We start from the raw sequence: 24,740 nt of genomic DNA, 5'->3' as shown, positions 1-24,740 counted from the left end.
TAGGTCATCAGGCTTTCATAGCTACATCTGGAGCTCTGCTCCATGGTGAGTCATCCTTCTAGCCCTCACACATTTTTTTAAACTTCCACACATGTGTATATATTGTAGGTACACAAAAATACACTGACAAAAACTCATAAAGAGAATAATTTTGAAACAAGTTTTAAAATTATTTGTTAATTTTATGTACATGGGTGTTTTGTCTTGTATGTATGTCTGTGTGAGGGTGTCAAAAAAAAAAACAACAAACCTTGGAACTATATATAGTTTTCCCATTGAAGACTAAGGTAAGCTTGTATACTCGTGTGAGTATATACGGGTTTGTTTTGCATAAAGCACTAAGTCTTAGCTGGATACTCAATGCTGTGGAGCAGACCTCCATAACATTCTTTGGACTGACCCGCGTTCTGACCTTACCTTTGTGTAAACCATAGTACACAGCAGCAGAACTGCATTTAGGGCCATTTCAGAAACCCCTGTCTTACTCTCAAGTGCAATTAAACATTAAATCATGAGGTTTTGTTATTGCTTTTTTTTTTTTAAGCTGGGTGATGGTGGTGCACACCTTTAATTCCAGCAGAGGCAGAGGCAGGAGGATCTCTGTGAATTTGAGACCAGCCTAGTCAACAGAACTAGTTCCAGGACAACTAGAGTTACATAGAGAAACCCTGTCTCAAAAAAACCAAGTAATAATTTATACATACATATATATATATATATATATATATATATATATATATATATATACTTTTAAAAGTAAAACTCAAGCTGGCAACTCAAACTGATTTTAAAAATTGAATCTTTTACAACAATACAATTGAAAGAGATAGGAACTTGATATATATGCACTGAGGAATGATGGTTAAAAAATACTGGAAGTCTCTCTCCTCGGTAACAAAACCCTTATGCTTCTGTGAGAGCAGAAAGGAACCTTTAGGGCAGGGTACAGGGGACCGTGTCTTGAACCTGCGCTAGCTGCATAGGGAGCTACAGGCCCAAGTTGTGTGGTGCGGCGGGACGTACAGATCAGAGCGTGAACCAGTGAGTTTAGAGCCAGGCTTCAGGGGTCACGTGACACAACTCGGCTAACGAATCTTTTGCCGACCCACAGTTTAAGAAGTTTTAGATTGTGCTCTTGTTTGGAGCCGGGGTCCTTCCAGGTGTGCTCAAGTTAAGGCCATACTTGCTCCCAAGAGGTCGCACAGCTGTAAGTGGGGTTTTCGAAAGAGAGATATGGACACAGGCACACCGAAAATGCCACAGGACAGTGCTGGGGTTTGGATGTGGTCACAAGGCAAGGAAGGCTGAGGACCCCAGCCATCACTAGAGGCTGAGAGAAGGATGGTGGGTGGTGCTCACCTCCACCCAGGCCTGTGATCTTCAGGACCAGGGGAGAGAACATTGGTCTCTCCTTAAAGTCAGCAGCTCTCGTGGCCTCGCAGACGGCACTGGGCTCCAGGGACAGTGCATGGCACGTAGCTGCCATTGTTCAGCAGGGAACCTGGGCACAGAGGAGAAGCTGCTGGGGAGGGGCTGCCCACCTCAGTCAGGTTGACACAGTTCCAGGGGACAGTGCCTGGCACGTGGTAAGCCTGCCGGGCGCCTGGAGGAGAAAGCGGCTTTGCGAACAAGGCTGCATCCGCGGATGTTGCGCAACCAGGTGGCCTCTGCCCTGGAGTTGTCATCTGGATTCCTGACTTTCCACTTCCCAGCTGTGAGCACCTGAGATGGCAGGGCAGACCCTCAGGGGCCTGGCTGTCACAGGCAGGGGGTGAATGGGCCACATAGCCACTGTTCCGGCTGCGGAGCCCCACGGGTGAGCACGGACTCGGCCTCCGGAGCGTGCCGGCAGCATCTAGAGTAGCGGAGCTCAACCTTCCTAATGCTGTGACCCTTTAGTACAGTTCCTCGTGCCGTGGCGACCCCCAACCAACAATTATTTTCGTTGCACTTCCTAACTGTAATTTTTCTATTGTTATGAGTCGTAATGTAAATTATTTTTGGAGGTGAGGTTTGCCAAAGGGGTCAAAGCTCACATGTTGAGAACCTTGGATTTACAGTGTCAGGTAGACTCAAGACAACTGTTCTCACCCTTGTGGGTGATCGGCTGCGCTGAGAAAGATACAGCACCTCGACAGAGCTGGCAGGGACAGTCCATCTGGGGGCAGGAAGAGCTTTGCGGAGGCCAATGGAGGGGCTGAGCTAGCTCCCTGTCCACATCAGGTTAAGGCTCCACTCAAAGGTGCAGTACCACAGAGGCAGAAAGGCTGCCTTCCCCAAAGGCCTGTGCCAGAGACACAAAGGCACCATGTTCTTTTCTGCGCCTCAGACTGGAAACCTCAGAGGCTGATGTTCCTTTCTTGTCTTGGCTTCCTGAGACTGTGGCAAAATACCCTGAGGAAAGTAAACTCGGGGGTGAAAGGGTAGTGCTGGCTCACGGTTTGCCATGGAAGGAAGTCAAGGAGGCAGGCTGGCTCCTGCGGCAGCTGCTCTCAAGGATCTACGATCACAGAGCAGAGTGGTGAATGCAAACTAGTGTTCTCTTTCTCTGTATCATTCAGCCAGGGTGCCCTAGTCTGTGGTCCCATCCACAGTTAAAATGGATCTTCCCTTGTGAATTAATGTAATCAAAAGAATGCTCCCCCAACCCCCTCCCACCCCACGTGGCCCGAGGCCTATCTTCCATGTGGTTCTGGCTTCTGTTCATTTAACAGCACTGTCACCCAGCTTCTCAGTTCTGGGGAGCTGAGTGTGCAGTGGGGTACAGGCTGGAAGATTGCTGTGATGACACCCACCTGGGCTTTCTGGTAGCCTATCCTTGGGTATCTCCATCCCCTGCCCTGGGTGTGACACTGGTCAGTTCAGGCTAGGGGCCCACGTATGACCTCCTCTGGTCTAGTGTCCCTCCGTGCAAACAGCCTCATCCTCAGCTCCTGGGACTGGACAGGAAATTCGAGAACTCAAAGTCAGTGACAACAGAAGTATAGAACATTCTCCAGTGTGTGTGTGTGTGTGTGTGTGTGTGTGTGTGTGTGTGTGAGTCTGTGGGTGCAGGGTCACATTCATGTGTGTACATGTATGTGTAGAGGCCCGAGGTTGACCCCAGGTGTCTTTCTCCATCATTTAATAGGTTATTTAATGAGGTCAGTGAGGCTGGGCTCTGATCCTGGAACTGGCTGACGGCACTAGTCTAACCTGGGGGTCCGTGACTCAGCCTCTCTGTGCTGGGATTACAAGCAAGCTAGCGGCCATGCCAGCCTGGCTCCTGTGGGATCTAGGCATCCGAGCTCAGCCTTCCCTTGCTGAGCCATCTCCTCACACCCTCCTCAGAGTTCTAAAGTGCAGAACTGGCCGTGTTGAGAGGGACATGAAGCTTCCAGAGCATTCTGTCCCCAGTGTGGTTTGTGGTCACATGTTATGGTCCTAGTTCCCAGACTGTACATACCGAAACCTCAACAAGTGCTCATGTTCGGAGGCTGGGAACCTTTGGTCCCTCTGCTGGTCTCACCAGGGCTCTTCATGCTGCTGCCAGTTAGCTGGGGTGGGGGTGGGGGACCCACAGCGGCTCCTTGGACACAGTGACTGGTTCTGGCTGTCAGTGCAGGCAGCATGTTGGCCAGAAGGACACAGAGGTCCCTTGAGAGCCTGAGCCAAGGCGCAAGTGCTCCTGTTTCAAGCCGGGAGCTGACGCATGCTTATTCCATTGCATTCTGTGGGCCAAAGTCTCACGGCCTTTGTGGACACGGGGGATGGGTGGGGGGGCCACACGGCAAAGGATGGAGGAAGTAGAGGCAGGATGTCTCAGGGTATCTCTCTGATGGATCATGCAATCACTCATCCCTGGAAGAGACAACACCGGCCTCGGTGAGCACAGACGGAGCTGTGGGGCTCCATGACTGATGGCAGTAGCAATCTGCAGCAAACACACAGGATGAGCAGGTGGCGTCATCCTAAATTCTCCAGGCCAGACCTGTGACCTCAGGCCATTTACTCACACTGCCTTCCCAGAGCCCATCCATCTTAGCTTGTTCCTACTTAACCGGAAGGATAGCTGGAACCTGGAGCCTGGGTCAGGGGACAACCTAGAGAAACTGGTTCTCTCCTTTTGCCATGTGTTTTTGCACTGGTCTTACCCTTCCTTTAATACAGCTCCTCATGTCACGGTGACCCCCAACCGTACAATTATTTTGTTGCTACTTCATAACTGTGATTTTGCTGCTGTCATGAATTGTAATGTAAATGTCTGATATGCAGGAGATCTGACTTGTGACCGCCGTGAAAGCGGCGGTCGACCCCCAGAGGAGTCTCCACCCATAGACTGAGAACCACAGTTCCAGGAGATCGCTTTTAGGCTATCAGGCTTGACAGCGAGCATTCACGGTCCCCTGAGCCATCTTGCTGGTCCTGCACACACTTCCTACTATAGAAAATGACTATTTGTCCTTCTGAGTTTGGCTAATTTCTTTTAACTTGGTGATTTCTGGTTCCATCCATTTTCCTGAAAATGACAGGATCTTTCTTGAATAAGACTCCACTGTGGCCAGCAGTGGTGGTACACACCTTTAATCCCAGCCCTTGGGGAGGCAGAGGCAGGTGGGTCTCTGTGAGTTCGAGGCCTGCCTGGTCGACAAGAGGAGATCCAGGCTACAAAGAAACCCTGTCTCAGAAAACAAAACAAAAACCGAAAAACACACAATTTGTATACATGTTCGTGTTCTCTCGTCCACTTGCCTGTTGAAAAACATCTAGGCTGGTTCCATTTCCTGACTACCATGCATGCATGCAGCAGCAACCACAGCGAATGCACAGGATGTGAAGGGTGCCTGCGTGGCGCTGACTTGGGTCCTTTGGCAGCATTGGTAGCTGGGTCAGGGGTGGTTCTATTTTTAGTTATGTTTTCTTTCCGAGTCTCCATACTGACTTCTGTAGCGGCTGGGCCGGCTTACATTCTGGGGCCGTCTTTTATTTAATTTAAAAGTGTTATTTTATGTTACATGTATAGGTGCTTTGCCTGTATGTAAGTCTGTGTGTTACATGTATGCAGTGCTCACACAGGCCAGAGGAGGACGGGGGTGATTCGGACACAAGCTGAGATGTGTCAGGACTGAGGGCCACCTCCAGGACTGACAGCTGCCTGGCCGAAGGTCAAGGGCAGACTCCTGGTCCCAGAACTGAAGGGAAGCACAGCGGTGATGCTTTTTGGGTATAGGGAGTGGACTCCAGCATGGATGCTGGGGCAGTCTCAGAGCACAGGCTGTGCTTGTCATTTCTTTCTCTGTGGTGAGGTGTGCGGGGTCTCACCTGGTGGTTAGTCCTAGAGCTTTGACCTCTCAGAGGTCAAAGAGAAAGGAGACATATCAGGGCTGAAGAATTCTCAGTACTAGCCCAAACAGTACCTGGCTTTGGGTGGAGAATCTTTTTGTTTGTTTGTTTTGTTGAGACAATGTCTCACTATGAAGCCATGGCTAGCCTGGAATTCACCGTATAGATCAGGCTGGCCTCCAGGTCAAAGCTCTACCTGCTTCCACTCCCTGAGTGCTGACAGTAGAAGTGTGAGCCTGGCTCTTGGGAAGTACTCTCTGTTTTCCAGATTTGGGGGCGAGGGTGTGGGAGAGAGAGCGGCAGCAAGGCTTGGTCAGTGTCTTAAGCCCAGAAGTGGCCAAACTGTCTCTAGGCCTTAAGGGACCTAGAAACTGATTCCTAGTGGCAGCTTGAGGGAGGCGTTTCCTTCCCATCCTAAGCCTGGACAGGAAGGGTTCTGGCTGATTAGTCAGAGGGCCTGGGTCATATCCTAGGGCCAAAGATGGAGCCCAAATCAGAAGTGCAGTGTTGCACAGGTTTAGGCCTGTAACCTAGGAACAAAAGGTCATTGTGAAACTCAAGGCCATCCCTCCTCAGCAGAGCCTCCTGCTGGCCCAGGCAGAGCTGCAACAATCACGCTGGCTGGCCAGAGGGGCGGGAACTGGGGCGCCTTCCAGTGGACTCAACACCTGTCCTCATCCTGCCTGACAGGTGTTGGGGCTCAAGAGACAGAGATGGGGACTTTTCTGGAAGGCATGAGTCCAGGTGCATTTTCTGTAGGAGCTGAAGCTGTACCAGGTGACTGGCCAGAGGCAGCATGAGCTAGGAGCTGGGATTTCCCAAGCCACCACTCCTCTCTGTGGAGATACAATCAGATTTCCGTTCTGTGATTTCTCCTGAGGATGAAAACACAGAACGAGGAGTCCAAGGGAAAACACAGAAACAGGAAAAGAAAACCACTTTTCAAACACAAGACAGTTTTCCACTTTTAAAAAACATTTGTAAGTTTGTGTGTGTGATTCTGCGGAGGTAAGTGTATGCCAGGTGTGTGAGAGCCACAGAAGCCATAAAAAGGTGTCAGGTCCCCTGAACCCAGGGTTACAGGTAGTTGTAAGCTGTCATGTCATGCTGCTGCCAGGAATCAAACCTGGGTCCCTTGCAAGAGCAGCAAGGGCCCTTTATGGCTGAGCCACCACTCTAGCCCCAATTATCACTATTTTGAAGACAGGATCTCACTTTGTAGCACAGGCTACCCTTAAGCTCACTGTGGAGTCCAAGCTGGTTTCAAAGTCATGGAGAGCCACCTGCCTCAGCCTCTTGAGTGCTGAGATCAGGGGAGTTTGGTAGAACAAACAGACTGTGCAGTGCTGAAGATCAAACTCAATTGCACGTTACGCCAGACCAACACTTTCTAGACTGAGCCAGACCCGAGCCTATTCTCACCTTTAAAAGTGTATCAGGATTAGCCATGCTGAGTAAGAAAGACTCCCCACACCCCATTCCCCTCCATCTGACTAGGGGTAGACATTTTCTCTCCCTCATTTGCCCAAACCGCTCTCCTTAGCATGCAGATCCAGACAGAGAACAAGGATGTCAGGGACTAATGACCCTCCTCTTCAAGACTTCTGGTTCCCTAGCACCTCACGTATGCTTTCCAGGTATTCAGGAAGCAACGAAGGCCATGTCACCTCCTCTCTTTTGAGGAGAAGTCTCGAGGCTGGGGAGATGGCTCAGAGGTTAAGGGGACTTGCCAAGCCTGATGACCTAAGCTCAATCCTCCGGAGCCTGCTTGGTGGAAGGAGAGGCCCAGTCTCCTGCAAGTTGTCCCCTGATCTCCATGTGAGCACCACCACCTGCACGTGTGCACCCCAAAAATGAAAGAACACTTTAAAGAGCTAGACATAGGGTGCATGCTTGTAATCCTGGCACACTGCGGGTCTGAGGCTGCATAGTGAGTTCCAGGCCAGCCAGGGCCACACAGTGAGGCCCTGTCTGTAAGTGTCGGTAAACAGAATGTGTCCCAGTCCTGGGAGATGACTCAGGTGGAGTTTGGCTCCTCAGAACCCAAAGGCTAGGTGGGCATGCAGGTCATGTGTAATCCCAGCACTCAGGACAAAAGAAAAGAGATCCCCAAACAAGCTGCTCAACTAAACCCACCAAGCCTTTGAGTTCGGGGTTCAAGCGAGAGACCCATTAAAAAGACACCCGGCATCAACTTCTGGCCTCTACCACACACACATGTGCACACATATGTCCACATGTACCCTAGCATATTTGAACACACTTGCACATATGTACAGACACACAAACAGGCACACTGCACACATGCAAACAAAGCAAAACACAACCATTCCATTCTGGCTTTGCACTAATACTTCGTTTCAGAGATGGGAGCAGCTGAAAGGTCAACAAGTAAACAGGTGTGTGTGCGAGTTAGGAAACAGGCGACCATCCAAAAGCAGCCCTGGCAGCCTCACCACTCTTTCCGGGTTGAGGCACTTTTGGGGGGAGGGGAGATCACAGGGTTTTTTGTTTTTTTGTTTTTGTTTTTGTTTTGTTTTGTTTAGGCAAAGTTTCTCTTTGTAGCCCTGGCTCTCCTGAACTTGCTTTGTAGACCAGGCTGGCCTCGAACTCAAAGTGATCTGCCTGCCTCTGCCTCCCTGAGTGCTGGGATTAAAGGTGTGCACCACCGCACCCAGCTAGAGGTCGTGATTTTTAATCTTAAGTCTCGCTCTTGTCTTACTGGTGTCCCTTGTAAGGAGCCAGCCGCCCTCTCTGCGTGACTGCTGACTTCCTCCTCCAGGCCGTTCTCGCTTCCGCCTTGTGTCTGTCAGCGCGTCACCCCACAGGCAGCACACACTCAGCAGATACTCATCGAGAACACCAACGCATGCTTGAGCGTCCTCAGAGCATCCCTTGACTTCCGGGGTCCCCTCCTCAAGCTCTGGGCCTTTGTCCCGGTTCCGATTCCAGTAGCAGACCCTGAGCTGAGGATGTGGGGTCACCTGGAATGGGGAGATGGGCAAGGATACGGGGAGTGAGCAAGAGCTGATGTGACGGAGTGCCTGGCTCTGGAATCTCCGGGGAGTCAGGAAACACTGTACTCCTCCAGCCATGGACGAGGCACACCTCAGTGATGCCGGGCCACTGTTAATTAAGGTTCTGGAGAAAATTAAACCCCAGTCACTGGGGCCATCATGCTGTGAGTTGTCTTTTTACTGTTTTTGCTGCTAAAACAAAAACACCAGAGACTAGACACTTGAAGTGTGTTCAAGATCTATCTATTTTCATTAATAAGATATGTGTGTGTGTGCACATACTTGCCTGAGAGTGCCTATGAGACCAGAAGAGGGTCTCCGATTCCCCTGGACCTAGAATTACAGGTGAACCGCCAGATGTGGGTGCTCAGAACTGAACTCAGGTCCTCCACAAAGCAGCTAAGTACTTAATCTCTGAGCCATCCACAAAGCAGCTAAGTACTTAATCTCTGAGCCATCTCTCCAGATGCCAGAAGTTTATTTTTTTAATTAATTTATTTTTTCATGTATTATTTGGTGTTGGGCCTACATGTTTGTCTGTGTGAGGGAGTAAGATCCACTGGAATTTGAGTTGCAGAAAGGCGTGAGCTGCCAGGTACGTGCTGGGAATTGAACCAGTGACCTCTGGAAGAATGAACACCCAGTGCTCTTAACCACTGAGCCATCTCTCCAGCCCCAGAAGTTTATTTTTTAGTTAATTTTTAAAAATGACATTGGAGATTGAACCAAAGGCCTCACACATACGAGGCCAGTGCTCTACCACTGAACTCCACTCCCAGCCTCACCAACGGTACACATGTACTTCCCATACTTCTGAGGTCCGAGAAGGCCCAATCAAGGCCGTCTGGTGGGGTTTGCCTGTGGCTTCCAAGGTGATAACCTTGTTGCTAAGTGCTCCCTTGTGATGGATGACAAAAGGCATGAACCCTTTTCCTGAACCCTTTGGAAGGTCCCTGCTCTCAGCCCCTGACGACTCTGCCTCTGCCTCCTAATTCTTCCCCCCTTGCTGGTTTAAATTTTGGCATCTGGAAGGATCTCAGGGCCTCGGGCACCTGTCTGGGACCACCTCTGGTCCTGGGAGTGTCTTGGTGGGCTTGGACTCCCTGCTGTCCTGCATCCTCTCTGTGGCCGCACTGTGAAGCTTACTCAAGGGTTTCCGGCATTTGAAACTTCGAATTCGTAGGAGCTTGGTCCCAATGTCCTCCGAGCTCCTGTCACAGTGAGCTGTGGACCCCACTTGTACCCTCCTCCCCATCCAGCCAGTATCAGTGTCACCCAGAGGAACAAGCACCAAGGATGCAGAGGCTCAGCATCTCATCATCTTTCCCGCTCTTCCTGAGCTGTACCCATCACAAAGTGGTACCCCATGTCCTTTAACGCCAATCGTTAGTGGTCTTTGACGCAGTTGTGGCCGGTGACGTTCTGTAGCTGCTCGTTGGTGCACAGAAACCAGTGAGCAGAGGAACTCCCTGGCCTTGGTGCTCCGTGTCCAGCTCAAAAAACTCCGATAAAAATAGCTGGTGGATAAGAACTCAGCGGGATATGAGCCAGCAGCCAGAGACTGACACAGGGTCAGGAGAGTCTGCGTCTTTTGCTCTCAAGCATCAGATCACTGGACCACTGCCCACCTCCATCTCACAGCCTGATGTGGCCCCTCATCTGCTCACTTGGTCCTTAGGAGGGGAGAGTGGGCTCAGGGTCTGCTCGTTAGGCCTGAGCAGACCTTTCCAGATCCGGCTCCCTCAGGCCTGGAAGGACTTTCCCTCTTGTCTCAACTTTCCCCAGAACCCAACCCTCTCCCAGGTCACAAGGGCACTCCTGCTAGGATTTCCCAGGATGTCTGTGGCCAGTCCCTCCCCTGGGGACAACTACACGCATCTTGGCCCTTTCTCTTTGGAAGCCTCCCAGGCATTCGCAACACCCACGTTACCATTACTCAAATACAAAGGCTGTAAATTTTCTCTTTTCCTTTTCAAAGAAACTACATCTAGAGGTTGCAAAATGATGGGAAATTTGACTAGAGCTGAGCCAGAAAGAGCCTTGTGGCCCTGGCAGCACCTATGTTAACCCCTGATGTCACATCCTGCTCCACTGGTTTCCACATTAACCATTTAGTGATTTAAGAAACATGGTAGGGGTAGGCTGTGGCTGTGATGGTCACCATTGGACACCTTAGCACAGAAATTAGCAACTTTCTCAAGGCAACAGATGGAAGCTGCTGGGGTTTGAACTTGCGCTGACTGGCTCAGGATGACACCAACCAACAAGCCAAGGATGCCATTTGCCCCATTGGTGTTCCTCAGGTCAGGTGACTTCAGCTGAGGCACACAGCTAGGGCATGAGAACTGACCCTCAAAACTCCTATGACTCGTGATGGTGCTCATTACTGTTAGGTTCTCAGCCCCTAGGACTGCCAGCTTGTTTTTAATTGAGTGGCCATATGGCTCCTGGTCATCCTCAGAAGGTTCTCTTGAGAACTCTGCAAAGGCCTTCATTTCCACTTGTGTAGATGGTTTGTGCCTCTCTCCTTGAAGCTGATTAGGCTCTGTGGTTTCAGCAACAGAGCAAGGCACACCTCCCACACCAGGTCATCAAAGGCCTCGCAAGACATCTGGTTCTGGTTCTCGAGGATGCTAGCTGTAGGCGCAGCTAGGACCCCCGGGAAAAGTCTGACCGCCTAACAGGGTCCACTGGAAAGGCTGGGGCTGCCACAGCCAGCAGCCCAGCTGGCCTCCCTCCCGCCCTACAGCCAATATCAAATACCATCCTCGCGTCTAGCCCCAGTCAACAGCTGACTGCAGCCAACGAGGGGACCACATCTTTCCAGATTCCCTCATCTAGTGCATTATAGGCCAAGTGGGGGGAGGGGGAAGGCTGCTAAAGATGTTGTGTGTGTGTGTGTGTGTGTGTGTATGTGTGTGTGTATCATGACATAATGCTGGCTATCAAAACATATATATGAACACACTCGCATATATCATTAGCACTAAATAACCACTGTACAAACGGAACATCCCCAGCCAAGACACTAGAATATAGGGCAGTTTGTTATACAGCAGTACGAACTGTGACATTCCATTTGAGACATTTGTTTAGCTTCCCTGATAGATTAACAAGAAGTGAAATAGTTCTGAAGTGTCCAGTGTGCTCATCTTGTATAAATACAAAATCCCTAATCTGCTCCAGCCGCATGACTTAGAGGCCAAGGTTATAGGTTGCTCTGGTCCCTTTGGGCTGCTCAGACTAAGTGCCACTAGCTGATGGGTTTATACACAGTGGAGCCTGGGAAGTGAGGCTGTCAAAGGCTGCTGAGTTCATAGATATAGATGGCCTTTACACCATGCTCGCACAAGTGGAAGGGGCAACGGAACTCTCAGGTCCTCTTTACAAGTCCTGAGGATCTCACCAGGTCCCCCACCCCCATATCTTCCCTGGGTAATTAGGTGTCAGTGTGGCAGTCTTGTCGAGACACGGTACGGGCTCTGGCACAGGCTTCCTGGGTTGGGGTCCCAGCCCTACCAGTGAACAACTGGGTGACCCTGGACAAGTGTCTTCACCTACGTGTTCCCAGCGTCCCCATGTGTAAGCCTGTGAGAAGCTGACCAGAAGATGCCCTTGAAGTTCCCTTGCATAGCTCCTGACATTACAGAAACAATCTTTGGTGAAGGAAGGAGGAGAACTGGGGCGGGTTAGGTGAGAAGGCCACAGAGGGAAGGGAAAGGGGAAACTGAGGGAGAGCAGGAGGGAGATCTGAAGGTTCCGGATCTGGGGCTGGGATGGCTCAGGCTGAGGGAGACTTGGCATGGCAATTTGACCTGAAGATGACCGGAAGCTTGTAGGATGCTTGGGTGGGAAGGGAGTGTCTAAGGGCCACACCGGGGCCACCAAGGAGCTTTTCAAGGTTGCCCCGAAAAGCATCAGTAGTGAGGTGTTCTGGGGCCTGGCCAGAGCCTGGGACTCCTTATTACTAACAATCTCCTCCCATCCAAATGTCGGGGGTGCCACAGAAGAAGAACCCTGCCCCTCATCACTTCCCATTCCTGGGCGGATGTGGAACTAGGACCCAGTTTATCCTGTTCCCCTGCATCCAAGGCTTAATGGTCAGATAATGGCAACAGAGCGGGTCTGAGCACTTTGGATGCCTGTGACTCAGGGATGTGTCCAGGGATCTCTGTGCTGGTCAGTCCCTTCATCTAGAATGATGGCGACAGCACCCGTGTTTGAGGGCAGTCAGGCTGAGGTCCTCGACACCCCGAGAGCAGCATGTGGAACACGGAAGGCTGTTTCCGAGCCCTTTTATTCAGCACTGACTCCTCAGGTACTTGGAAGAGTCTGGCTGGTAGTGTCAGGTATTGGATGATTGATTTCGGGTCAGAGGATGCTTCCAAAACTGGGAGCAGAAAGGAAGGACATAAAAAAAAAAAAAAAAGATTCTACCATAAATTTAAATCTTTATCTGCACAGTGCTGCACCAAAATCTTGAGCAAAGATCTCTGGTGGGAATCCGGGTACGCCTGACGACCCCAGACCTGAGTTGCTAGGGGGGTCCTCTGCCTCTGCTCCTGGCAGTATTGTGGAGGTGTTAGTGGAGGCTGTCCTGGTAAGCGGGCTAATGCTAGCTCTCAGTGGACTTCATGTGACTGAGAGTGCTCTGGGATGTCTCTTAGCTCTCGGGGCCTTTTGCTCACTTGCCCTGAAGGGTTTGGGAGTCAACCGTACCTAAAGTAATTTCCCGGATTCTGACCTCTGGATACTTGCCTCAGGCGCCAAATACCCAGCGGCACCTGGTACTAAACTTGCTGGAACCTGCCTCGGGGCTCTTGAGGAGGAGAGACAACCTCTCCACAAGAAATGGGATGCTGCCTCCTCCCTGGATTGCTGGGAACCCCGAGATCCTGTGTTTCCGGCTCCTAGTCTGGGAGCTGGTAGTGATAAAAAAATGCGCACACCGGGTTCAGCACGCGCCTCCCGGTAATCCGTCCTGTCCTTCACTTGAGTGGCAGAGCGGGGTGGAGTCCGCGGGCCACCGCCTGTCCGACGGAGTGCCCGGCCCGCCGCCGGTAGTAAGCACTCAATGAAAACGACTTTTATGGTCACGGCTAGGGGCCGCGCTCTCCTTGCGCACCGTGGTCCTCAGCGCCTCCTCCGGCACGGGGCGGGGCGGGGCCGGCGCCGCGCGGTCCAATCAGCGCTGCCCGTGGCCCCGTGGGCGTGGCCCAGGATGCTCCAAGAAGCTACTAGGCGCCGAGCGCCTGGTCTAGGACCCACTCTCAGCGCCTAGCATCGGCCAGAGTCCCAGCTCCGCAGTTCGCTCGCCCAGCGCTGCCCAGGTGGAGTCCAGAGTCTCGCGAAGGTGAGAGGGACTCTGTCCCGCTGCTCTTTTGTTTATATGAGAACAGGTCTCGCCGCGTAGCCTAGGCTGTCCTGAGTTCTTAGCCACCCACCCCCTGCCTCAGCTGCTCTTTCCCTGCCTAGGGCAGATGCGGTGCTGCAGGGCTGGGTGCCGGCGGCGGCGTTCCGCTGAGCTCCTTAAAGCGCTTTTCAGACGAAGAAACTGAGGCTCAGCCACGAAACCTTCTGGCTGGGACTGACTCAAGGTTAAGAAGCCCAGTCGGGGAAACCGGGGATCCTAGCCTGGCAGCGCTGGGCTCCACGCTCCACGGAGCCGCGCGTGATCTTTTGCTCTTTCAGTGCAGTTTGTCACCATTTAGGGCGATGGTGTGTTGTCAGTGGGCGCCGATAGCTGGAACACCGAGAGCGTGGTTGCATTTGAGAGCTGTTTCACCCTGTGTGGAGAGGGTCCACAGTGATCACAGGAGCGGGTAGGAGCCTTTCGGTCCAAGTTACAGAGCCACGCCCCTTTACGGCTCGTTGGCAACAGGATGCGGCGAGGTCCCTTTCAGATAAAAGTCCTGAGGGTCAGGAAAGTGAAGTGAGCTGTCCAGCAGAAACAGGACTGCAACCTCCAAAGTTTCACACGGATGTGACTAGGTGTAGCGCAGCCTGGCCTCCAACTCAAAGTAGTCCTCCTGTCTCAGTGTCCTGAGTGTTGGGATTGACGGCAGCTGTTCTAGAGAATATTTTAGGGAGCGCATTCCAAGGTCTTTTCCTAGAGTGGGCATCTTGAATAACTCCTCCTGTCAGGAGAATTGGCGCCGGATGAGGAAAGCCAAGGGCAGCTCATTATAGGGTACAGACCCAGTGCCAGCTGCCAGCTGCTGCAGTCCAACTTGAACTGGCCATCTTTCCAGGGAAAGGTGAGTTGCTAGGGCAACTGAAGTCGGTGTGAGAGGCTGTCTGGTTGCCCAGCTCTCCTGGAGCCAAGAGTGGGCTGGGAATGTCCACTGTTAGCCCCGGACTCCTTGCCCAGGTGAAGCAGGGTAGGCCTGCCTTCTCCAAATGCTCTCACACCGCACACATCAATCCTGGAGCCTGCAGCCCCGCAGAACAAGGGTGGGCCATTCCCCTACCGCCCCCGACAGGCTGAGGGGAGTGTAGCATGCTTCTGGCCTTCTGCTTCTGCCACCATCTCCACTCCAACCGCAGGAGGAACAGCAAGCAGGTGTGGGGCTATGTTGCCTGCGCTGATGGCTGTGCCTGAGGACCCAGGTCAGTGCTAGCTCAGCACCCTGACCCCGGGCTGGAAGTGGGGAGGGGCTTGTGATGCTACCACCCTAGCTGGGCTTGGCTCCAGACTCCAACCTCCACAACTGTAGCCCTGCCTTTTTAAAAGACAGCTGTCTGTCCGCTGCTGCCCCTGCCTCTCAGCCCAACTCTCACTGGGGTGGGAGGGCTTTATCTAAGGGGTCCAAGAAAAACAGCCGAACAAGCCTCCAAGAGAGGAGAGATGAAGAGGGAGGCTTTGATTCTTACACAGAATGGCAGTGGCAATTACTCTTAGGCTGGTGCCTGATACTTCTCTGGAGCATCTCATGGCCAGCTATATCCAGGGCTTCCTTTAGCAATCTCTCAGACTGCCCCACGAGCAGGCATGCTTCATCCACTGATGCTCAAAGCACACACATGTGCAGAATACAAAACGGCTGGGGCCCAGATAGGGGCCCCACCCTCGGTTCAGAGGAAGGTGCTATACCAGGTGACAAATGTGACTGTCACACAGAGTGTGGCACTGGCTTCTCTCATGCTGTAAGGGTGCTTTTAGCATCTCCAGGTGCCTGGGCCCCAGGTGGAGTGTGTGTGTGGGGGTGTAGGGCAAGACGGGGCAGCACGGACAGGGCTTTTCACCAGGGTAGGGTTGGTTGGCACACTGAAAGCCTTTTCTGGTGACCTGGGTCAGTGAGGCTCCCAGAGCTGGGCTGCTGGGCTGCAGAGGGGCGGGGTTGAGCTGCAGGAGCAGGGGGAGGACTTCGGTGGAGGGAGGGGGGTTGTGAGGCCCTTCAGAGCCCCTATATGGCAACTTTCTTGCATGGACTTCACTGAAGTGTCTGAAGTCAGGCCCCTGGTGCTGACCTTGGCTTTGTGGGAGCTGGAGCAAGGCTCTCCTCTGTCACCAGTGTGATTTGTGAGCAGGGGAGGTACCTCTGTGTCTGCTACTCTGGGAACTGCAGACTTAAGTTTTTTTTTTTTTTTTTTTTTTTTTAAAGCTCACTGCATTTGATGAGTCCCAGATGTCCAGGGCCCGCGTCAGTCAAAGGGGTTGATGGTTTAATGGCTCTTCAGGATGGGAAACCTCAGTGCTGCCAGAACGCCATCATTTCACTTTGTGGAGAGTTCCTTCAGCTGGGGGACATAGGGCACTTTATGATGTTTCCAGCAGAGCACCCTGCAAGCAGAGCAGGCCAGGATGGCCACAGAAGTGTGGACAGCGTCCAGGGTGCTCAGGGCCAGCCGTGTTGTTTCTGTTTTGTTCTTTCTTGAAAAGGTATAAAACAACCCAGGCATGGTGGCGTACACATTTAATCCCAGCACTCAGGGAGGCAGGGGCAGGCAGATCGATGTGAGGCCAGCCTGGTCTGCAAAGTGAGTCCAGGACAGCCAAGGCTACACAGAGAAACCCTGCCTCAAAAAGAAAACAAACAAACAAACAAATAACCTCCAAAAAGAAAAAAAAATACATACACATAAAATCTACCATTTTTGTGTTTTAGTTTAAAATTCATATTTATTCATTTATTTAGTGTGTGTGTGTGCGTGTGTGTGCATGTAGGTATGTACATGCTGTGGGGGATGTGCAGAAGTCAGAGAATGACAGCTCACAGGAATCTTTCTCTTTTATCATTGTGGATCCAAGGAAGTGATTGAACCTAGGTTTCTGGGCTTGGTGGCCAGTGCCCTTACCCACGACTCATTTCAATGCCCCCAAACGCACTACCTGAAAAATCCTTAGTTAGTTAGTTAGTTATGCATCTGTGTCTGTCAGCATTGGGTTTGTGCTTGTGATGGTGCCGCACGAGGAGGACACAGAAGCGACAGATCCCCCAGAACTGGAGTTACAGGTGGTCCCGAGCCACCAGACTCGGGTCCTTTGCAAGAACAGCAAGTGCTCCTTCTCAACTGCAGAGCTGTCTCCTCAGCCCCCCCCCCCCCACTTACCACTTTAAAATGCACGGTTGAGGGGCATTTAGTACATTGGCAGCCTTGTATGGCCAACGCACCGTCTCGTTTCAGAACACAGAACCATCCTGTGTTCATGAGCGGTTATGCCTCAGGCTTCTCCTCCAGCCTTTGCTTGCTCATCTCCCTGGTGGCTTTAAACATTCTCTTGTTCTAGACATTTCTCAGGTGGAATCCTGTGGCATGTGGTCTTTGTGCCTGGATATTTTCAAAATCCATCCAGGATTTGTATATATCTGAATATTTTTAATACATCTTTTCTTTTCTTTTCTTTTCTTTTCTTTTCTTTTCTTTTCTTTTCTTTTCTTTTCTTTTCTTTTCTTTTCTTTTCTTTTCTTTTCTTTTCTTTTCTTTTCTTTTCTTTTCTTTTCCTTTCCTTTCCTTTTCCTTTTCTTTTCTTTTCCCTTTCCTTTCCTTTCCTTTCCTTTCCTTTCCTTTCCTTCTTTCCTTTCCTTTCCTTTCCCTTCTTCCCTCCCTCCATTCCTCCCTCCCTCCCTTCCTTCCTTTCTTTCTTTCTTTTTTTTTTGAGACAAAGTTTCACAATGTAACTTGGTTGGCCTAGAACTTACTCTGTGGACCAGCCTGGTCTCTGACTCAGCAATCACCTGCTTCTGCTTCTGAGTGCTGGGATTAAAGCCATGCATGCACCAACAACCAGGCTTTCATGCATTTTTTTTTTTTTTTTTTTTTAGTATGCAAAGTGGTGGATTCATTACAACACTTTTTTTTCTTTTCCTTTTGAGAAGAGGGTCTTGCTGTGTGGCCCCAGCTAGCCTGGAACTCATGCTGATACAGCCCACACTGGCTTCAGTCCTCTCATTTCTTGGATTATAGCTGAACCATCCCCGTGCCTGTCTCTTTTTTTTTTTTTTTTTGTGCTGGGGCTATAACAAGGCATTGTGCATGCAAGGCCAGTGCTCTACTACCAAGCCACACCCCAGCTCCTCACTGGGGGATTCTAGGCAGATGTTCTACCTCTGACTTGTAGATCCCACTCTCCGTAGTGTACAGTTTCTTTCTCATACAGCTACAAATGCCCTGCTTAGTTTTTTGGGGACACTGTGCATGTGGCTCTGTGGATGTGTACAGAGGAGACAGCAGGTCAAATGTTTGTTAGATGTGTCATGGTGCGGAAGCTGCCTCCTTCTTCCTCTGTGAGGAAGCAATGGCTGGTTTGCTTTCACCCAGATGGCAGAGAGCTCTTCCGTGGTGCAGACAGACAGACACTGTTGCCTGGGCTTCTGTGGCAGGGCTGACGTCTTGCCCTGAGTCACGGAAACCCACTGAGAATTGTGTCTGAGACATTGCCCTGGGGGAGCCCTGCTCTGTTCCCCACCCCCAGCTTGCAACTGTGGTACTTTCGGGCAGATACCCCCCTTTTCCAGGACATGGGGACATGATGATCCAGCCAGAGGGAGGTTTGCCTGGCCTCTAGTGCTGTGTCAGCTTAGGAAAAACCCACAAAATTGTCGGGGGGAAAGGCCTAATGAGGGATTTTGCAACTTCTGGCCCATCATAAAAAAACTTACAAACTACGAAAGCCCACGTTTTCCATCCAGTTTCTGGAATGTGTCATGTTTTGATGCTGAATGATGAGATTCCAGAAGAAAAGGCAGCCGCGTTTCCATTTTGCTTGTAGGTCAGAGATCCCAGAGCTAAGCCTGGCTCCAAATCCTTCAGGCAGAAAAACTGCCACTTGCTCTCAAGGGCTAGGAGCTGGCATCAAGCCCGCGTCTTCTGACCCTTCGTGGAGTGGGCCCAGGACACCAGACCAAAGAAAAGGAAAAGCAGGCTGAGGAGAGCTGCCGACTGTACCAGGCAGAGCTGCACATGGCTCCACAGGCCTGGAGTGGAAATGGCCAGGGTGGAGGGTCAACTCGGGATAGCAGGGTTGATCTTGCTGCCATGGGTTGCACCACTGAGCCACTACTACCTAGGAACAAGTCATGAAGGAGATGGAGGCATTTGCCCTGGGATATAGCCTAGAATTATGTTCTAGAATAAACTGTGTTGCCAAAGTGAGGGTACCCCAGGGTCCTGTGCTTATAGGAGGGACAAAAGCACCAGGTAGGACCATCTGGGCCTCCCATCAGGCTATGCTCTGATTGCCTTTGCCAACAAAGAGCAAGTCCTCTGTAACTGACCTCAGACCCATATTATGCCCGGCTGACCTGCATGTTTGCTGCGGTCTGATTTTATTCCTGATGATTCTTCATGGCAGAAGCCATTAGAGTCTTCATGAGTGGCAAGAACAAAAAAAAAAAAAAAAAGACTTGAAAATATACATTTTTTGAAACACTAAAAGCAATCCTTCCTACATAAACTATGAAGTGCATTCTAGCATAGGCACATGGCAAGGAGGTGACCTTGACTCTGGAAGTGCAGGGTTAGGGTCGGGGAGGTGGGGCTGGGGCTGTGACTCAGTTGCTGGAGCACTTGCTGGGCATTTGTGAAGCCCCGAGTTCTAGTCCCAGCACCCCACCAACAGGACATGGTGGCCCACAACTCTAATCCTAGGGCCAGAGATGGAAGCAGGAGGATCAGGAGTTCAAGGTCATCCTCAACTATGTGGTGAGTTCGAGGCTAGCTCAGGCTGTGTGAGATCCTGCCCCAAGCAAACAAATAACACAACAAACCGGAAGGTGGGGAATGAGGAGAGAGGCAGACTCCTTAGAACAGGGCTTCTCCGAGTGGGGTCCTCAGATCAGCATCAATCTTTGCGACTTCAACAGAAGCAGGTACCAGGTCCTCCCTGAACCAGGGGCAGCCAGCATCCTGTTCGTGTCTTGGAGATACGTATTGCCATGTAGCCGAGTCCGGCCTTGAATCTGCCAGCCCTCCTGTCTCTGAAGGAGCTTGGTTGCTGAAACATTCCTGTAACCCCAAGCGGAGGAACAGGGTGTGCGGGACCAGGGTTCCCCTCAGCTGTACAGCACGTGGGAGGCCTGGTTTAGCAGCAACCGATAAGCCAAAACCAAAAGCTTTGTTGGGAAGCACGCCCCGCCTGGCAGTGCTCCTTGTGCAGGGCTGAGTCCAGATGCCCCAGCAAGCACCACAAGGATCTTGGCATCTTTCTGGAACACGTGTAGTGCCTGAGTGCCAGGCACTCGCTGGGTGCATCTACCTACGTGCTCTGGCCAGCCCTGCACCAGCTATGAGCTGCTCCAGCTGTAGGGCTGTGGAGGTGGCTCAGCTGGCAAAGTGCTTGTCATTCAAGCCCAAGGACCTGAGTTCAGTCCCAAGAACCCATGTGAAAATGCGGGGCGTGGTGGCACGGGCCTGTGACTCCAGCACTTTGGCTTGCTGGCCAGCCAGCCTAGCTGAATCTGCACATCACAGGCCAGCGAGAGATCCTGTTTCAAAAATGTAAATAAATAAATAAGGTATATGACTCCTGAAGGGCATCAACATACACAGACAGACAGACACCACACACACACACACACACACAGACAGAAACACATAGATACACACACAGTGAGTGACACACATAAACATACATAGACACTTACACACACAGACATACACACACCACACACACAGCGACACACACATAGACACTCATACACAGATGCATACACACCACACATACACAGTGACATACACCACACACACAGACACACACACACATAAACACTCACACACATAGATACACACACCACACACAGATACACACATAGACACTCACACACGTAGATACACACACCACACCACACACAGACACACACATAGGCACATATACATATAGACACACACACATACAGCACCCCTTCCCCCCCATCCTGGCTGTCCCCCTCCACGGCTGAACACACTATTTATTCCCAGGACCTTGGCAGTCTGGCTAGCACCAAGAGATATTTTCATCAGGGCCTTGGCAATGTGGGACAAAGTGCCCTGCCAGCCGGGGGATGAACCCGGCCCTGTCTGGGTGAGGTTCCACGCCGCCTGGCTGGCCCTTATCTGGACTCCTTCCTCTTGGTTTACTTTGCAGGGCTGTTGGGGCCAGAGCCTAGAGGCTCTGGAGGGGCCGCCTTGGGTGGGTGCGAGTCTCGCCTGCGTGTGGCTGAGGTTCATGCCCCCTGTAAGCCATTCTTCAGCAGTCTGAGCAATTTCAAACTTAAAATAAGCCCAGCTTTCACTGAGGCTCAACCTCTAAGACAGGAGCGTCGCTCATCCGGTCAGGTGAATCTCCTTGTAGAGGAGGCTGCAGGGCCCAGCCGGCCTCCAGAGGTCTCTCAGGGCCTCCTGCCACCCCACCCTCAGGGCAGCGGCGTCCAGACTCCTAAAGGCGCAGGCCAGGCTTGGACTTCACATGGAGGAACTGTGTGTGTTTAATTCTCAGAGTCTGGCTGGCTACGCGCCACACGCAAAGGTGAGGCTCTGCTCGCCAGTTGCGCATGGACAGGCTTTCGAAGTGAAGCCAGAACTCACCCAGCACTTACTTCCTGCAGGGGCTCCTCTCTGCACTGGGCAGAAAGCAGGACTCCCCATGGTGGCCTTCAGAACCTGGCCCTGGCTCCCCCGGACCCCGCCCCTTTTCCGTGCTTGACTTTGGTGCACGCAGATGGCATCCCTTCCACACCGTCATCCTTCACCCACCACAACCACAGGGGCCACAGTCTCACCACTGCCTTTTCCAGCCTAGCTCAAGACACCAGTGCTGGCTGCGTGTCACCTTCCTTCCTGGGCAGGATCCCAGGCCTTCCTTCTTCTCCTCGGGGCCCTACTGAGCAGACTCCACACCCAGGCCCGGGCTTGGCCTCGCTGAAGCTGTTCTGCCTTCTAGGGGCATTGCACTGAGGCTGTGCAGCTCGGCCAGGTTGCAGCCTGACTCTCAGAGCAAAGGCCATCTGGGATTGGAAATCCACCCCGAAGGAAAAGGGAAAGATGCACTATGAGAGGCGGTGATCTGTGTGGCCTTCACACCTGTCCTGGCCCAGCCCTGCCATAATGCCTGAGGAACAAGAGCTGTGGTGAGGTGATGACCCTCTGGGTAGCCCGCAGCTTTGGCCGAGGGTAGGATTTGAACCCAGGTCTGACTCAGATATGTTCCCGCACTACTCATGACTCTGGCAACAGTCATTTCCTTTTTCACGGAGGAGGAGGGCTCCTGTTCTTTATCCAGACTTTGATGTGAATTGTTGCCAGGGAAACCTTCCCACAGCAGCAGAACAAAGTCAGGCCTAGTAGTTGTGCATGGGTTATTTTAAGAATACATTAAATTGTTATCCGGGCACTTAATTTGGCTTAAAACAAAACAAAACAAAACAAAACAAAACCAAAAACATATTATCTTGGCCTGCATGAAACATACTTAGTTTTAGCACGAAGTGGTTCGAATGTTTGTTGACTGAGTATTCTGTTTGTCCAGAATTAGTCTAGCGTAGTGTTTTGGGCCTTTGATCCCAGCCACTGGAAAGACTGAGTGGGAGGATCACAAGTTCAAAGCCAGCCTATGCGTCTTAGCGAGACCCTGGTTCAAAATAGAAAGTAAACACCAGGCTAGAGGTGGAGCTCAGCGGTAACGGGCTTGACCAACGCGAGAGAGGCGTTGCTGGAATCTGCTGCCCAGCACAACACACACCATTTTCAAAGCAGCTTAGCCTGTTGTGTGAGCATCTGAGTTAGTACCACGAGTCCCCTGAGGACTGTGTCTCCTGCTGGGGGCACAGAGGTGGGGAGCCTGGATGCTGTAGCACCCAGCACCCAGCAGGGACAGAGCCAGCCTCTCACCTCCTCTGGGTCTGACCTTGATCCTGTCAAAAAAAAAAAAAAAAAAAAAGCAGACAGGATCCAGAGAGGAGGGGAGGCGCCACTGCCGCCTGTAACGGGACGTTCCCTGCCCAGCCCTGGGATCGCTGCAGTCTGCTTGGGGGTGGGGTAGGGGGGGCCCTCCCCCCAGCCGCACTTCATTCCCGGGATTTCTGGGTGGTTTGTGGCTATGACTCTGATCGTCCTTGGCTTCTTACTCAGACGTAAGCTCCCGCTTGTTAGATTTGAGGGGCGGCAGAGCCGGGGAAGCCCCCGGCTGTGTGGGGTCAGTGGGTGTCCAGTGTGGGGGCTCCGGGCTCAGGCATCACCTCGATGTGGGGCAGTGGGGTGGAGTTGCTGCCTGGATAAGGGAGGCACGATGGAGACCAGAGTCTGACGAGTTACTCGTCCCTGCCCCCACGCCTTCTCTGTGACCGTGACCGGGCTGTTTAGGATCCTTGTTTACTATCTTCCATTTCCTCATCTGTGAAATGGGGCTGATAGAGCCAGTGAGCCCGTCCTTGTGGAGGTGATGACACACGAGGTTCCAGGAAGGAAGGGACTCATCCACGGCTGGGTGTCACACCTCGGCCCCGTGGAAGTGGACTTGGATGTGCTGGGGCTGGCGCATCGCCTTGTGGGGACTGACAGCTCAATCTTCTGATAGGTCACAGACCGGAGAGCAGATCTAGCTGTTAAGGCCAAATCTACAGAAAGGAAGTCGCACTTGAATGAAAGACTGAGACCTTCCAGACTGCTTCTCGCTGTCTATGCGCTGAGGTGGCTGATGGCCAGCGGGCAATTGCAGTGGTTTTTCCTACAGACGCTGTCTTTAGCGGCCTCACATGGGTTGGTGGCTTGGAACTGGCCTCAGCGGGATGTGTACGCCAGGGGAATGGGCGAGCACTACAGAACAGACTGTATGCTTGGGTGTCGCTCACCTAGGTTCCTGTGCACAAGGAAGCTCATTGTGAGCAGCTGGCGGGAGCCATGCCGAGCCACCAGACCCAGGACTGGGTGCCGGTTCCCAGACAGTCAGGCCTGTGACACAGAGGAGAGGGAACTTCAAAGGAGCCCTATCCGTGCACAGTTGGCTGGACGGTTACCAGTGAGAGGGCTAACATTGACCCTCCAGCCTTATGTCCTGGGACCTTTCTCCCCAATGAAGCCAAGTTGCCCAGGCAAAAGGCCACCGAGCCAAGTGTCCTGGGGTTTCATTTCTCTTAAGTGCCAGATGGTTAAAGTTGTATATTGCTAAGGCAAAGGTGAGATTTTTGAACTAAGAGCTGCAGGAGGAACTATCCTCTTAGCTGCATGCCCTTGGTCCCTGCACCCCTCTTCTGTTTGTTTGTTTGTTTGTTTGTTTGTTTGAGATTGGGTCTCAGGTAGCCCAGGCTAGCCTCAGACTCACTGCGTAGCTGAGGATGGCCTTTGAACTCCTGCTCTTCCTGCCTCCACCTCCTGATCGCACCACCAGCGGTGGGGGTGGAAGGGAGAGCTCTGTGCATGCGAGGCTCCCCACTGACAGAGCCAAGTCCCAAACCCCGCTTCCAGCCTTTCAACCTCGTTGCATCGTCATTTCCACTAGGATTAACTCATTATCTTGAGTGATGAAGAGCGCTCACAACTGTGGGGCTTCAAGCACCGCACCCCCACCCCCGGGGAAGGCAGAAAAGTTGAATGCTCTGAGGCCACACAGCTGGCGAGGGGCAATGGCAGGGGTCAAACCCAGGTTCTGTGTCCCTGAGAGCCTAGGATGCAGCCCGCAGAGAGGCCACCATGGACCACAGCCCTTGTATGGCTGTCCTGATCCAGAACAGCGGAGGTATGCCCCTCCCTCGTCATTCCATAAATATTTATTGAACAGAGATGTGTCAGACAGATGCTGGGACTCAGCGGGGAGTGGGCTGACAGGTCTGTGGAATGATTAATTCCCACAAGGCTTTCCAGGAAGGGGAGACCATGGTGAGCGGAGGTTCACCGGCGGGCCTGGCAGCGGGCACTCTGGGGTCAGGGGCTGGGTGCAGGAACAGCGTGTGGGCAGGCGGGGCCAGCAGCCGGAGTCTCAGCCCTGAT

At 52.1% G+C, this 24,740-nt stretch overlaps 1 protein-coding gene across 1 annotated transcript in view; it reads left to right on the top strand.

Annotated features, from left to right (window-relative positions):
* The first annotated feature begins 13,588 nt into the window (after window positions 1-13,588).
* The window catches only part of Crispld2 (cysteine rich secretory protein LCCL domain containing 2), a 58,014-nt gene continuing 46,862 nt past the window's right edge, over window positions 13,589-24,740 (top strand). The window contains exon 1 of the mRNA XM_021654472.2: window positions 13,589-13,692. The gene's annotated coding sequence lies outside the window, so the exon portion shown is untranslated. The remainder of the gene's footprint in view (window positions 13,693-24,740) is intronic.

This window comes from Meriones unguiculatus, chromosome 10, assembly GCF_030254825.1.
Source record: "Meriones unguiculatus strain TT.TT164.6M chromosome 10, Bangor_MerUng_6.1, whole genome shotgun sequence".
NCBI classification, from domain to species: Eukaryota; Metazoa; Chordata; class Mammalia; order Rodentia; family Muridae; genus Meriones; species Meriones unguiculatus.
Note: the sequence above shows the minus strand (reverse complement) of the source record. Positions and strands in the feature narration are given on the sequence as shown.